Source organism: Ranitomeya imitator, chromosome 3, assembly GCF_032444005.1.
Source record: "Ranitomeya imitator isolate aRanImi1 chromosome 3, aRanImi1.pri, whole genome shotgun sequence".
Taxonomy (NCBI): domain Eukaryota; kingdom Metazoa; phylum Chordata; class Amphibia; order Anura; family Dendrobatidae; genus Ranitomeya; species Ranitomeya imitator.
In genome coordinates, this window is record NC_091284.1 from 488,972,860 (window position 1) to 488,987,078 (window position 14,219).

Below are 14,219 nucleotides of genomic sequence, written 5' to 3' on the forward strand. Positions count from 1 at the left end.
GAACATGAGTGATTTGACAGTTCTTAGGAAGACCAGAGAACACTCCTTACCTGTGGAAGTAAGGTGATTTAGCAGGGTTTCTTTACAGTAAGAATAGTCAAGATTGTGGCATGTCCTACCACAAGAATAATAATGGCAAATACTCGTATGTCCTGATTTGAAAAAATCTAAAGCTACGTTCCCATGATGAGCTTTATCGCATTTTTGATGCTGCGTAAACTCACCTGTTGTGTGTGTTTCCAAGCTGTGGAATGTCAATTTCTCTTGCAGGAACATTCAGTCTTCTGGGCGGAATTTCCCCATAGACTTGTATTAGATGCCGGTAGTGATGTCAATAATCATCACTGAGTGCAGCGAGACCCGGCACCCTAAAGAGCGTTGTCACTACCCAGCGCCTGTGAAGAGCAGGAACTCTTACTGCTATTCACAGATGCTATAGCAAGATTTGGGGAACGTGGACTGTGGCCGGGGTCACACTTGCGATGCGAGAAACCCACATGAGTCTCTCATCAATACCCGGCACTGCCGCCGGCAATTGGGACGGAGCGTTCAGCTGCATAGAAATACATGTAGCCGCACACTCCGGTCCCGAGAGCCGGCGGCAGTGCCGGGTATTGATGCGCGAGTTTCTTGCATTGCACTCGTAAGTGTGACCCGGGCCTTTGTCTGAACTTCATGGGAACATTTTTACAAATTGGTGAATGAGGGTCTGTCACTTGTGTTTATTTCTGTCTTATGTTTCTCAACTATCCTTTTCTGGACTACATCAAATTTGGTGGATTACTGCAGACTTGAACGGGATTTAAAAAAAATAAATAAATTGGTGGGTAAAGGGGAGTTTTCAAAAATTAAAAAAAAAATTGTGTTTTTATTTTCTATTATTGGGTTAGTGAGCTGACGGGCGGGATTCATGTAGAAATTCAGCTGGTTGAACATCTGAGCAAAGACTGATCGTGGGAATGTACACTGAAAGTTCCAGCAAAGTGGATGGGATTTCTAGAATTCTCAAGCCCACTGTGCTTCTTATTTAAGCTGCGTAAACTCACCTGCGGTATGGTTTTCAGTTCAGCAGAATATCCCGTTCTCTGGTGGGTATAATGAGTTTTCTGTGCAGATTTTTTCCATAGACTTACAGTAGATGCGGACAATCCGCAAGTAGGTGCACTTGAGTTTGTAGTGCATTTACATGAGGAATACACATAAAAACGCACGTAATCCGCCCCTAAATATGTCGATAATGTTCAGTGAAATCAAAATACTATAAAGTTTCAAAAACAAGACAGTTTTATTTAGAGTGAACTTGTCTGCAGGATTGTGCTGAATAAACTACAGACAGTGTCAGGTCGCCACCGTTATACTGATTACAATTCTACCGGGGTTGTTGAAAACCATCGTGTGGTTGTTTAACCGATAATTGCAAATACAGATTAATGAGAGGCTTGTGCTCCAGGGCAGCCTGTGGGGGGTCTTTATGTGGTGCTCTGCTTATGTATTCATCTGTATGGCTTATGACAGGTCACTGAAATTCACATTCGTCAAGCAAGGCGATGCCTGCACTGTAGCATGATCTAGTGGATAATATGCATATTTTCATTTTATTTATATAATTTTGTTAAAGAATTTTTTTTTTTTCAAACAAACAAAATGGTACCAGCGGCTGCACCCGCGCAGTGGCAGATATTGGAAGGAGATAGATGCTGCTGCGCAGGTGTCATCAGTACCATTTTGGCAGAAAAAGAAAATTACACTCCATCAATATTGCGCTGTAGCGGCGTAGCTAGTGTTTTGGTTCAGGGAGGGGGGGGGGAGAGGGGCGCGAAACTTCTGAGTGGGCCCCTAACCAGGTAACCTTGATTACAACTCGGTGACGCGCCCTAATACTGGAGGAGAACCTCAGCCGATGACCGCGCTGTTACTGAAGATAATCTCTATATAAAGACCAAATGGATATTACCGTTATATGGTCAGTGGTAGATGCCAGCCCTACAGAACATATAACAGATCACTGCTCAGTTACAGATGGTGACTTACCGCTGAAGTCCTTTCTAATGGAATCGTTCATTTTTCCCGTCTTTTCCATCTGGCCCAGACCGACATGACAACTTCTTTCAGCTCCAACTTGGCTGCAGAGAAAACAACAAAGACACGTTTCACTTTTCCTATTCCAGCCCCATTACCATCTATTCCCAACCTGCACAAACCCCTCATCCTGCTGATACCCCAATACTGAGCCGCTGCTGCCATATGTGTCCCTATTACTCCACCTGATACCCCAATGCTGGGCCGCTGCTGCCGTATGGGTCCCTATTTCTGCCCCTGATACCCCGATACTAAGCCGCTGCTGCCGTATGTGTCCCTATTACTCAATATATAGATACAAAAAGCAACCGATCTCAGCCAGAAGCATCGCTATACTTGCTTCTCCAATATTATAGCTAGTTTCAAAAAAAGTGGGCAAATAAGTAATTTTACCAAAATGTGAGTGCATAAAAGCACTCACAGACCACTATAGCACACAGAAGCATAATAAAATCAATAAAGTTTATTGAAAAACAAATTTAAAAACAGTACAAAAAAATATACAATATGAGGATATCCAAAAGACTCTGACAAAAACTCCATTTTACAGCGGCAGAAATGTACTGATAAATCTCCTGGGAAGCATACTAGTATCATAGAGAAAATGTGATCTTAATTTAATAAAGAAGGCTCATATGCGAATCCTTTAAGGTCCTAATATTGTGTTAAATCAACCCGGATACTGCTAGCCTACTTTCACTATGGTACCCATATAGACATAGTAAATGGAGTTAATGCCTACCCATGTTGAATATCGCTGCAGGAGTACCCCGACGCGCGTTTCGCCAATTACGTGCTTTCTCAAGGGGAGTGTGACCTCTTCCCCCACCTTACCTCATTAAATACCCCACTCCTGTTCCAGTCCGCCAATCCTGTGTCGCATGTGCGAACGCTCACCCGGTCACCAGGTGCATCAAATCCGGTATTCCAATCCAGCGCGTGTTGGAGGAAATACCTCTCAGAAGGTCATTAAACACGCGCCGGAAATTGCAGGAAACCTTCGTTCATGCACAGGACGAGGTGCGCGAATGCGCATGCGCACATCAGCGCCATTTTGGAGAAGCCTACAGAGCTCTACCAACATCCTTTGTCCCACATTAGTAAACTGCGCTTGCGTGCCCGGGTGCCCCTGATACCCCGATACTGAGCCGCTGCTGCCATATGTGTCTCTATTACTGCACCTGATACCCCAATGCTGGGCCGCTGCTGCCGTATGTGTCCCGATTACTCCACCTGATACCCCAATACTGAGCCACTGCTGCCGTATGTGTCTGTATTACTCCACCTGATACCCCAATACTGAGCCGCTGCTGCCATATGTGTCCCTATTACTGCACCTGCTGTGTGGTTCTCTGTGCCCTCTAAATTCTAAAGCACCCCTCTACAATATAGTAATACTGAGTGCAAGTGCCCTAGAAAACTGGCCATATTTTGCCCCTTAGAAAGTAATATTGCCCTGTGTGCCCCTTTGATAACCACAGTAACCTGAGTTCCCCTATAACAATAAGTGCCCACCTTACATTTAATAATGTCCCGAGTCCCCCCCTGTACAGCTCCCCTATGCACAGTATGATGCTCTCTTATACACAGTATAATGCACCCTCACTGTATAGTACCACCCACACAGTATACTTTCTCCTTAGTAGCTCCCAAACTGTTTGATGGCTCCAACAATGTATAATGACCCCCACACTGTAATCTCCATACTGTATGATGGCCCCCTAGATAGCCTCCATATAAAGTAGCATAATGCACCAAATAGTCCACAATATAGTATAATGCACTCCCCATAGGCAGACTCTATAGCATAAGGCAGCCCCCATAGGCAGACACTGAAATAAGGCAGCACCCCCATATAGGCAGACACTGCAATAAGGCAGCCCCCACAGGCAGACACTGTAGTATAAGGCAGCCCCCACAGGCAGACCCTGTAATAAGGCAGCACCCCCATATAGGCAGACCCTGTAATAAGGCAGCACCCATAGACCCTGTAATAAGGCAGCACCCCTATAGGCAGACCTTGTAATAAGGCAGCACCCTCATAGTCAGACCTTGTAATAAGGCAGCAGCTCCCATAGTCAGACCCTGTAATAAGGCAGCCCCCATCGTCAGACCCTGTAATGAGGCAGCACCCCTATAGGCAGATCCTCTAATGAGGCTGCACACCCATAGACCCGGTAATGAGGCAGCCCCCATAGTCAGACCCTGTAATAAGGCAGCCGCCCATAGGCAGACCCTGTAATAAGGCAGAAGCACCCATAAAAACAAAACTTCTTCCTGGTTCCTGATCTGACAGCGGGCGCCGGGCAGTGACGTCATCGCGCCCGCTGTCAGTGTCGGCGACGTCAGACGCCGACACTGACGGGGATGATGGGAGGAGCGTAGAACTCCTCCCATCAATGTGATCAGCTGTATCGACTAAACGCCAGTACAGCTGATCTTCCGATGATGGCAGGGGGCCCACTGCTGGCACCGGGCCCACCCGCCTACTCAGGGGCCCCATAGCGGCCGGCGGCAGAGCAGGGAGATCGATTTTCCCTGCTTTGCCACAGAATGCAACTAGCGTAGCTCTGGGTGGGCCCCCTCAGAGCACCAGGCCCGGGGCACCCGCACCCTCTGCCCCCCCCGGTGGCTACGCTACTGGTTGTGATAGATGCTATGATGAAGCTTAATTTTTTTCCCCAAAATGTCAGCGGTGCCTGCACAGTACATCTATTGGAAAGTGGTAGATGCTACTGCGCAGGTACGGCCGCCGGTACCATTTTGTTTGGAAAATATATATATATTTTTCTTAAGACTGTGTAAATAAAATGAAAATATGTATATTATACACCATATCATGCTACAATGCAGGTGCCTGACTGATAAATGTTTTTTTTTTTTTTCCAAACTATATTAATATTCAGTATGTAAAATAGGGGGGCAGGTCAGTAAAGGATAAGTAACCTGCCATAAGCCATACAGATGAATATCTAAGCTGAGCACCCCAAGATGCACCCTCTCCCCCCATCCACAGCCCACCCCGGGGCACGAGCATGTCATTAATTAAAAACTGAAAATAAAGATTTAACATCAACCACAAGATGGATTTAATTAACTAAGATATCATTTTAAAGGAAATAATGGTGTGCACTCAGGACAGAGGTAAGTAGGTGCTGGTAAAACAGACCGTGTGGTCCAAAACAGTCCAATATCAAAAATTACCGCACACTTGAAGCTGGTATGATGCAAATATATAACAAGTTTATTGTGTTCACAAAACAGGTTGCCACAAAAAGGAAACAAAAAGTGCAGATAGAAACCCAACGTTTCGACCCTCCCGGGCCTTATTCATGGGGTTACTTGATGCACGCTAGGATACATATGTAGATGGCAGGCATAGGGTAGGAGGGCAAGTCCCTTGGTATATAAGCTGTCGCTTAACCTGGAACAGGCTGGGAATATGCTGTTTTGTAATGCAAAGCGATAGTGGCACACAGAGGCTGTGACATCCGTAGTGGGCCTGTGTATAGCTGGATGACCCGTGCGGGCAGCACTCCTGAGGCTTGTAGTGACGTGAATGGAGGGTGCTGGATGAGCGGCGCTCCTGCGCCCTGCTGCTGCTGCATGTCATGCCGCAGCAGCAGGGCGCAGGGGCGCCGCTCATCCAGCACCCTCCATTCACGTCACTACAAGCCTCAGGAGTGCTGCCCGCACGGGTCATCCAGCTATACACAGGCCCACTACGGATGTCACAGCCTCTGTGTGCCACTATCGCTTTGCATTACAAAACAGCATATTCCCAGCCTGTTCCAGGTTAAGCGACAGCTTATATACCAAGGGACTTGCCCTCCTACCCTATGCCTGCCACCTACATATGTATCCTAGCGTGCATCAAGTAACCCCATGAATAAGGCCCGGGAGGGTCGAAACGTTGGGTTTCTATCTGCACTTTTTGTTTCCTTTTTGTGGCAACCTGTTTTGTGAACACAATAAACTTGTTATATATTTGCATCATACCAGCTTCAAGTGTGCGGTAATTTTTGATATTGGATTAAGATATCATTTTAGTCAGTATAACGGCGCCGACCTGACACTGTAAGTGGTTTATTAATATGCTAGAGTTCATGTGCCTGCATATCTCACAGCTAACCAACAGGCAATCTCTACCTGTGTTGTGGCTGTCGAACAGCCGTGAGAAATGCAGTTGTTGAGACTTGTAAATATGTTTACACCGCACACTCTGATGACGTGTGAATTGCTTTGTTTGAACATTTATTTGTCAAAATAAATTTAAATAAGGGAGCGAAACAGGGAGCGAAACAGAAATATAGTGCTGGAAGCGATATATATAACAGACGTTTCGGCTCAACCAGAGCCTTATTCATTGAATCGCTGGAAGAACAAAAAAATCATATATCACCAAGAGACAAAATAATAAACAATAAACAAAATAATATAGTGGTAGTGCATAGTGGAATAATTCCGTGATCATAGAAGTAAAAAACAGCATATCGTGAACGGACAAATATATACAATATATACAGTATTGAGCTAACAAATAGTCTAGTTCTAACGAATATATATATACATAGAGGAGGCGTATATTACCTTATCCACTATCAGAAGTGAGTTGAAGCGGATAGGGTAGAGATCCCTCAGTGCCAAGATACGGCTGCAAAGAATAGCATTATGATTAAAAGAGAGGTCTACCTCACTAAGATATAGAGAGAAGGAAGAACGGGGAGGTACCTATAGCTGTATTACTGATCCTTTATCCTTAAGGGTGATGGCCCAAAAATTGTGTGGTAGCCTATGGAGAAAAGGGTAAAGCCCACATAAAGATATATGTATGGGGACAAGTAAATAGGTCATGGCGCTAATGTGTCCTAAATAGTGTGTAGGCGCAAGTTACCTGCAGAGTGATAGATGTAAGCGGCGCTCCCGTGCCTAGCTATGGTCAGCGGCGTCCCTGCAGCCCCATGTCACAGTGTTATAAGCGGTGAGGAGCGCCGAAACCGGAAGTCCCGGACCGGAAGTGACGTGGCGCTGTCTGTCAGGATCGCACTGCGCAGGTGTAGGAGCCTGTGTATACCCTGTCGTCAGGGTAACGAAGAGAGGAGCGATGGCGCTGTAAAAGCGCTATGATATGGCCCCAGGGCGCTATTATGTGCCAAACATCTACATGTCGGCCACCCTATATGGATGTGGAGTAGGGAAGAGGGTTAAATAGAAGGCTGAATGGAAGCGCAAAATGTACTAAAGGCAAAACTATAATGGGTCATATGCACATAGGATGATAGCCATGTAAGGACAAATACTAGGGGAATAGAAAGGGAATGTAGGGGGGAGCTAAGGTACTAAAGTCCCTAATGGATATAAAGCTAATGTCAGTAATGCCTAGTGGATAGGGACATAATATGGAGGAGACTAAGCGTATGGGGACAAAAGAAACGGAAGACACAGAGACAGAAACCAGAGGGTGGAGGGGGGAAAGGGGGTATGTATAGGGGAAAGAGGATATATGGGAAACTCACCTACAAAGACTGTAGTTTAGCGGGTCTGCAAAGGCAATGGGATAAAGATTATTCATAAAAGCCAATCTATGTCTCTATTGAGCCCTTTAGGGGCTAAAGTATCCAATTTATGAATCCAATATGTCTCTCTCAATTTGAGTAGTCTTACATGATTACCACCCCTACGGGGGCGGGGGACGTGTTCTATAACCTGAAAACGGAGTTGAGCCACAGAATGTCCGGAATTAGAAAAATGTTCTGGTATGGGGAGCCAGTTCTTATTGCAACGGATAGTCGATTTATGGCTCGCAATACGATCCCTCACATGTTGGGTGGTCTCTCCCACATAGAGGAGACCACACGGACATTTCACCAGATACACCACATAATTAGAATTGCATGTAAGGAAACCTTTGATAGGGAAGGATTTGCCTGTCCTAGGATGTGTTATGTTGTCCGACCTGATGACATTGGAGCAGGCGGCACAATTAAGACAAGGGAATGTCCCCTGTCGGCGGGTTGCCAGTGTCTTTTGTGTTAAAGTAGGCCTAGAACTCCCCACATCAGCTCTAACTAACTTGTCACGGATATTGGAGGGTCGTTTAGTGCAGATCAGGGTAGGTGCCTTGAATGAGTCTATATCAGGGTATGCCTTAGATAGTAATGGCCAATGTTTCTTTATGATAGAGTATACTCTAGGCATTGTCGGATGGAATGTATGTACAAAGGGAATGCGATCTCTGGGGTACATAGGGGGTTGAGGGGAAGGCGGGGTTAGAGCCCGGGTCTTTTCAAAATCCAGTAATTTGGGTGGGTAGTGTCTCAGTTCAAATTTATGGGCCGTGGTGTCCAGTCTTTCTTTGCGAATTTCAGGATTGGAGACGATGCGTGACACCCTGTCAAATTGTGAGCGTGGCAAGCTATTTTTCGTGGTCCTGGGGTGGCAACTTGAATAGTGCAAAAGACTATTTTTGTTCTTCCAGCGATTCAATGAATAAGGCTCTGGTTGAGCCGAAACGTCTGTTATATATATCGCTTCCAGCACTATATTTCTGTTTCGCTCCCTTATTTAAATTTATTTAATAAATGTTCAAACAAAGCAATTCACACGTTGTCATCAGAGTGTGCGGTGTAAACATATTTACTAGTATCTAGGATCACTTGATCCATTACACCAGCACCTCGCAATTCTGACTGAGTGCACGCCATTTATATATTTGTGACTTACCATTTTGGCGCTTTGCACCGGTCTTTCCGTTATTTCCCTATTCCCTTCTACAGTATACATGTCTACTGACACGTTTCCCTACGATTTGGCAACCACCTCTAATATTTTATCCCAGGTTACTGGTTCTAATGAATTTTTGAGAACCCCCGCTCAAGAATTACGAACCAGGGATTATGAAAAAGAAAGACGCAAGCTGATCTCCTATGATCTGCATTGCACAACTCTGGCCGAGTATCACAGACAGAGTAAAATTCCCAGAGGGCTTAGGAGTAACCTTCGCCCCTCCCTCTTCTCTGACAACCCTGATTATTGTGAGAAGTATAAGAGAATACTGAATAAGTGCTCTCTAGACATAATATTACTCACCATAGAGTACCTACAAAAAACTATAGTGGAGACCAAACAGAGTATACAGGGTATCGAAGCACAACTCTCTACCGCCCTGTCCTCTACGGAGTGGACTTCTCTCAAAAGCAAGACAGAAAAATCACTCACGGAACATCAGAAGTCCTTACAGGAACGAAAGAGACAAAAATTTCAACGTGACACAGAGGACTATTCTTTGAATAAAGTCTACAAATGGAACGATACTTCCGCCAACACAAGACCATGGCACCGACCCCGAAACTAACGGAGATATGGATCTTTCAGCTCAGGAAGCGACTCCTCCACAACTTCCGGCAGACAGCATTTTTTATCGAAGGGCCGCAGGGGAGGACAACCAACCGCAGACCCACCAGGAGATCAAGGAGAAAGAATGGCCACCCGCTCACAGGTGAGACACCGGACTTAGTCCGAGATGTTGATAACTATCTCCTCTCCCCGGCGGAATTGACGGTCCTGCAAAAGGGCCTGTCCTTCTGCCCCACCTCGTCTTGGGACTCCTTCCAACTGGAGAAAGACCTTGAGCGTTTCTTTCGGACTGTAAGACTGAAAACACATTTTGGGCTATCTGATAATACTAGGGGGGAGGTGACACATGGTCCTGATAATACTGTGGTTCCTAAACTCTCTATTACGTCTCTTGGCCTCCGTACTCCTAGTAAGTATAAAGGTACCTTCACACATAATGATATCATTAACGATATCGTTGCTTTTTGTGACGTAGCAACGATATCGTTAAGGAAATCGTTATGTGTGACAGCGACCAACCATCAGGCCCCTGCTGGGAGATCGTTGGTCGCTGAACAAAGTCCAGAACTTTATTTGGTCGCTGGATCTCCCGTGGACATCGCTGGATCGGCGTGTGTGACGTCGATCCAGCGATGTCTTCACTGGTAACCAGGGTAAACATCGGGTAACTAAGTGCAGGGCCGCGCTTAGTAACCCGATGTTTACCCTGGTTACCAGCGTAAAAGTAAAAAAAACAAACAGTACATACTTACCTACCGCTGTCTGTCCCCGGCGCTGTGCTCTGCACTCCTCCTGTACTGGCTGTGAGCGTCGGTCAGCCGGAAAGCAGAGCGGTGACGTCACCGCTCTGCTTTCCGGCCGCTGTGCTCACAGCCAGTACAGGAGGAGTGCAGAGAAGCTGAGCGCCGGGGACAGACAGCGGTAGGTAAGTATGTAGTGTTTGTTTTTTTTTACTTTTACGCTGGTAACCAGGGTAAACATCGGGTTACTAAGCGCGGCCCTGCGCTTAGTTACCCGATGTTTACCCTGGTTACCAGGGGACTTCGGGATCGTTGGTCGCTGGAGAGCGGTCTGTGTGACAGCTCTCCAGCGACCAAACAGCGACGCTGCAGCGATCCGGATCGTTGTCGGTATCGCTGCAGCGTCGCTTAATGTGAAGGGGCCTTAATCCTCCACGCATCTACATAGTAACATAGTAACATAGTTAGTAAGGCCGAAAAAAGACATTTGTCCATCCAGTTCAGCCTATATTCCATCATAATAAATACCCAGATCTACGTCCTTCTACAGAACCTAATAATTGTATGATACAATATTGTTCTGCTCCAGGAAGACATCCAGGCCTCTCTTGAACCCCTCGACTGAGTTCGCCATCACCACCTCCTCAGGCAAGCAATTCCAGATTCTCACTGCCCTAACAGTAACAGAAACGTTTATTTCACTGGTGGACCATGAGGTCAAACAATTCTCTCATCAACAGCAACTAGGCTTCTATCCTGTCCACTAATCTTTCCCTGGTGGAGAAACAAGCTCTTTCATCTCTTCAAAACAATAAAAACATTACAATTAAGCCAGCAGATAAAGGGGGAGCTATAGTGGTGATGAATCACACGGACTACAACAAAGAAGTAATCAGACAGCTGTCCGATTCTAATACCTATGGTATTATCCAAAGGGACCCAGTAACCAACATCACCACTAAAATCAGGAGCCTCTTAAATGATTATCTTGATCGTCACACGATCGACCAGAAAACTGCTTCCTTTCTCATCAACCCCCACCCCATCACACCGGTTTTCTATATTTTACCCAAAATCCACAAGTCCCTTCAAAATCCACCAGGAAGACCGATAGTCGCCTCCACCGACTCAGTTTTATCTCCACTCTCAGTTTTCCTTGAAAAAATACTGACACCTCTTGTGAAGAAAACTAAATCTTACCTCCTAGATACAGGACACTTTCTAAGGATCATACAACATCTGGGTATAGTACCCACAGAGAGTATCTTAGTGACCTTAGACGTCAACAGTCTCTACACCTCGATCACACATGACAAAGGGATCGAAGCCACAAGATTTTTACTAGAATCATCGGATATGTCCGTTGATTCTATACAATTTTGCCTAGACCTACTAGACATAGTACTACGGGAAAATTACTTCCTATTTGAGGACACATTCTATGTCCAGAGATGCGGCACTGCGATGGGCGCGAACGTAGCGCCAGCTTATGCCAATGCCTACATGAATTTTTTTGAAATTAACTATGTATTTTCCAATGATCTCTTCTCACAATTTGCCCTGGGATATCATCGGTACATCGATGATGTCTTTTTCATCTGGACGGGTACATCCAATTCTATGCTTGAATTTTTTTCACAACTGAATTTTATTTATCCGGAGTTACAATTTACACTACACCACAGTACGGAATCAGTCCCATTTTTGGACACACTAGTTATGAAGGACATTGAGGGTAACCTTTCCACAGACCTTTACTGCAAGCCCACTGACAGCAATAGTCTTTTGCACTATTCAAGTTGCCACCCCAGGACCACGAAAAATAGCTTGCCACGCTCACAATTTGACAGGGTGTCACGCATCGTCTCCAATCCTGAAATTCGCAAAGAAAGACTGGACACCACGGCCCATAAATTTGAACTGAGACACTACCCACCCAAATTACTGGATTTTGAAAAGACCCGGGCTCTAACCCCGCCTTCCCCTCAACCCCCTATGTACCCCAGGGATCGCATTCCCTTTGTACATACATTCCATCCGACAATGCCTAGAGTATACTCTATCATAAAGAAACATTGGCCATTACTATCTAAGGCATACCCTGATATAGACTCATTCAAGGCACCTACCCTGATCTGCACTAAACGACCCTCCAATATCCGTGACAAGTTAGTTAGAGCTGATGTGGGGAGTTCTAGGCCTACTTTAACACAAAAGACACTGGCAACCCGCCGACAGGGGACATTCCCTTGTCTTAATTGTGCCGCCTGCTCCAATGTCATCAGGTCGGACAACATAACACATCCTAGGACAGGCAAATCCTTCCCTATCAAAGGTTTCCTTACATGCAATTCTAATTATGTGGTGTATCTGGTGAAATGTCCGTGTGGTCTCCTCTATGTGGGAGAGACCACCCAACATGTGAGGGATCGTATTGCGAGCCATAAATCGACTATCCGTTGCAATAAGAACTGGCTCCCCATACCAGAACATTTTTCTAATTCCGGACATTCTGTGGCTCAACTCCGTTTTCAGGTTATAGAACACGTCCCCCGCCCCCGTAGGGGTGGTAATCATGTAAGACTACTCAAATTGAGAGAGACATATTGGATTCATAAATTGGATACTTTAGCCCCTAAAGGGCTCAATAGAGACATAGATTGGCTTTTATGAATAATCTTTATCCCATTGCCTTTGCAGACCCGCTAAACTACAGTCTTTGTAGGTGAGTTTCCCATATATCCTCTTTCCCCTATACATATCCCCTTTCCCTCCCCCTTTAACACCCCCCCCCTCCCCTCTCCACCCTCTGGTTTCTGTCTCTGTGTCTTCCCTTTTTCTTTTGTCCCCATACGCTTAGTCTCCTCCATATTACGTCCCTATCCACTAGGCATTACTGACATTAGCTTTATATCCATTAGGGACTTTAGTACCTTAGCTCCCCCCTACATTCCCTTTCTATTCCCCTAGTATTTGTCCTTACATGGCTATCATGCTATGTGCATATGACCCATTATAGTTTTGCCTTTAGTACATTTTGCGCTTCCATTCAGCCTTCTATTTAACCCTCTTCCCTACTCCACATCCATATAGGGTGGCCGACATGTAGATGTTTGGCACATAATAGCGCCCTGGGGCCATATCATAGCGCTTTTACAGCGCCATCGCTCCTCTCTTCGTTACCCTGACGACAGGGTATACACAGGCTCCTACACCTGCGCAGTGCGATCCTGACAGACAGCGCCACATCACTTCCGGTCCAGGACTTCCGGTTTCGGCGCTCCTCACCGCTTATAACACTGTGACATGGGGCTGCAGGCACGCCGCTGACCATAGCTAGGCGCGGGAGCGCCGCTTACATCTATCACTCTGCAGGTAACTTGCGCCTACACACTATTTAGGACACATTAGCGCCATGACCTATTTATTTGTCCCCATACATATATCTTTATGTGGGCTTTACCCTTTTCTCCATAGGCTACCACACAATTTTTGGGCCATCACCCTTAAGGATAAACGATCAGTAATACAGCTATAGGTACCTCCCCGTTCTTCCTTCTCTCTATATCTTAGTGAGTTAGACCTCTCTTTTAATCATAATGCTATTCTTTGCAGCCGTATCTTGGCACTGAGGGATCTCTACCCTATCCGCTTCAACTCACTTCTGATAGTGGATAAGGTAATATACGCCTCCTCTATGTATATATATATTCGTTAGAACTAGACTATTTGTTAGATCAATACTGCATATATTGTATATATTTGTCCGTTCACGATATGCTGTTTTTTACTTCTAGGATCACGGAATTATTCCACTATGCACTACCACTATATTATTTTGTTTATTGTTTATTATTTTGTTATTTTGTCTCTTGGTGATATATGATTTTTTTGTTCTTCCAGCGATTCAATGAATAAGGCTCTGGTTGAGCCGAAACGTCTGTTATATATATCGCTTCCAGCACTATATTTCTGTTTCGCTCCCTTATTTAAATTTATTTTGACAAATAAATGTTCAAACAAAGCAATTCACACGTTGTCATC

At 45.4% G+C, this 14,219-nt stretch overlaps 1 long non-coding RNA gene across 1 annotated transcript; it reads left to right on the forward strand.

The window, feature by feature from the left end:
- Positions 1–9,108: 9,108 nt before the first annotated feature.
- LOC138672172 (uncharacterized) lies at positions 9,109–13,825 on the forward strand. The gene is made up of 3 exons (XR_011319621.1): positions 9,109–9,577; positions 12,876–12,900; positions 13,791–13,825. It is a non-coding gene; the product is annotated as an uncharacterized lncRNA (long non-coding RNA).
- The last annotated feature ends 394 nt before the right edge of the window (positions 13,826–14,219 follow it).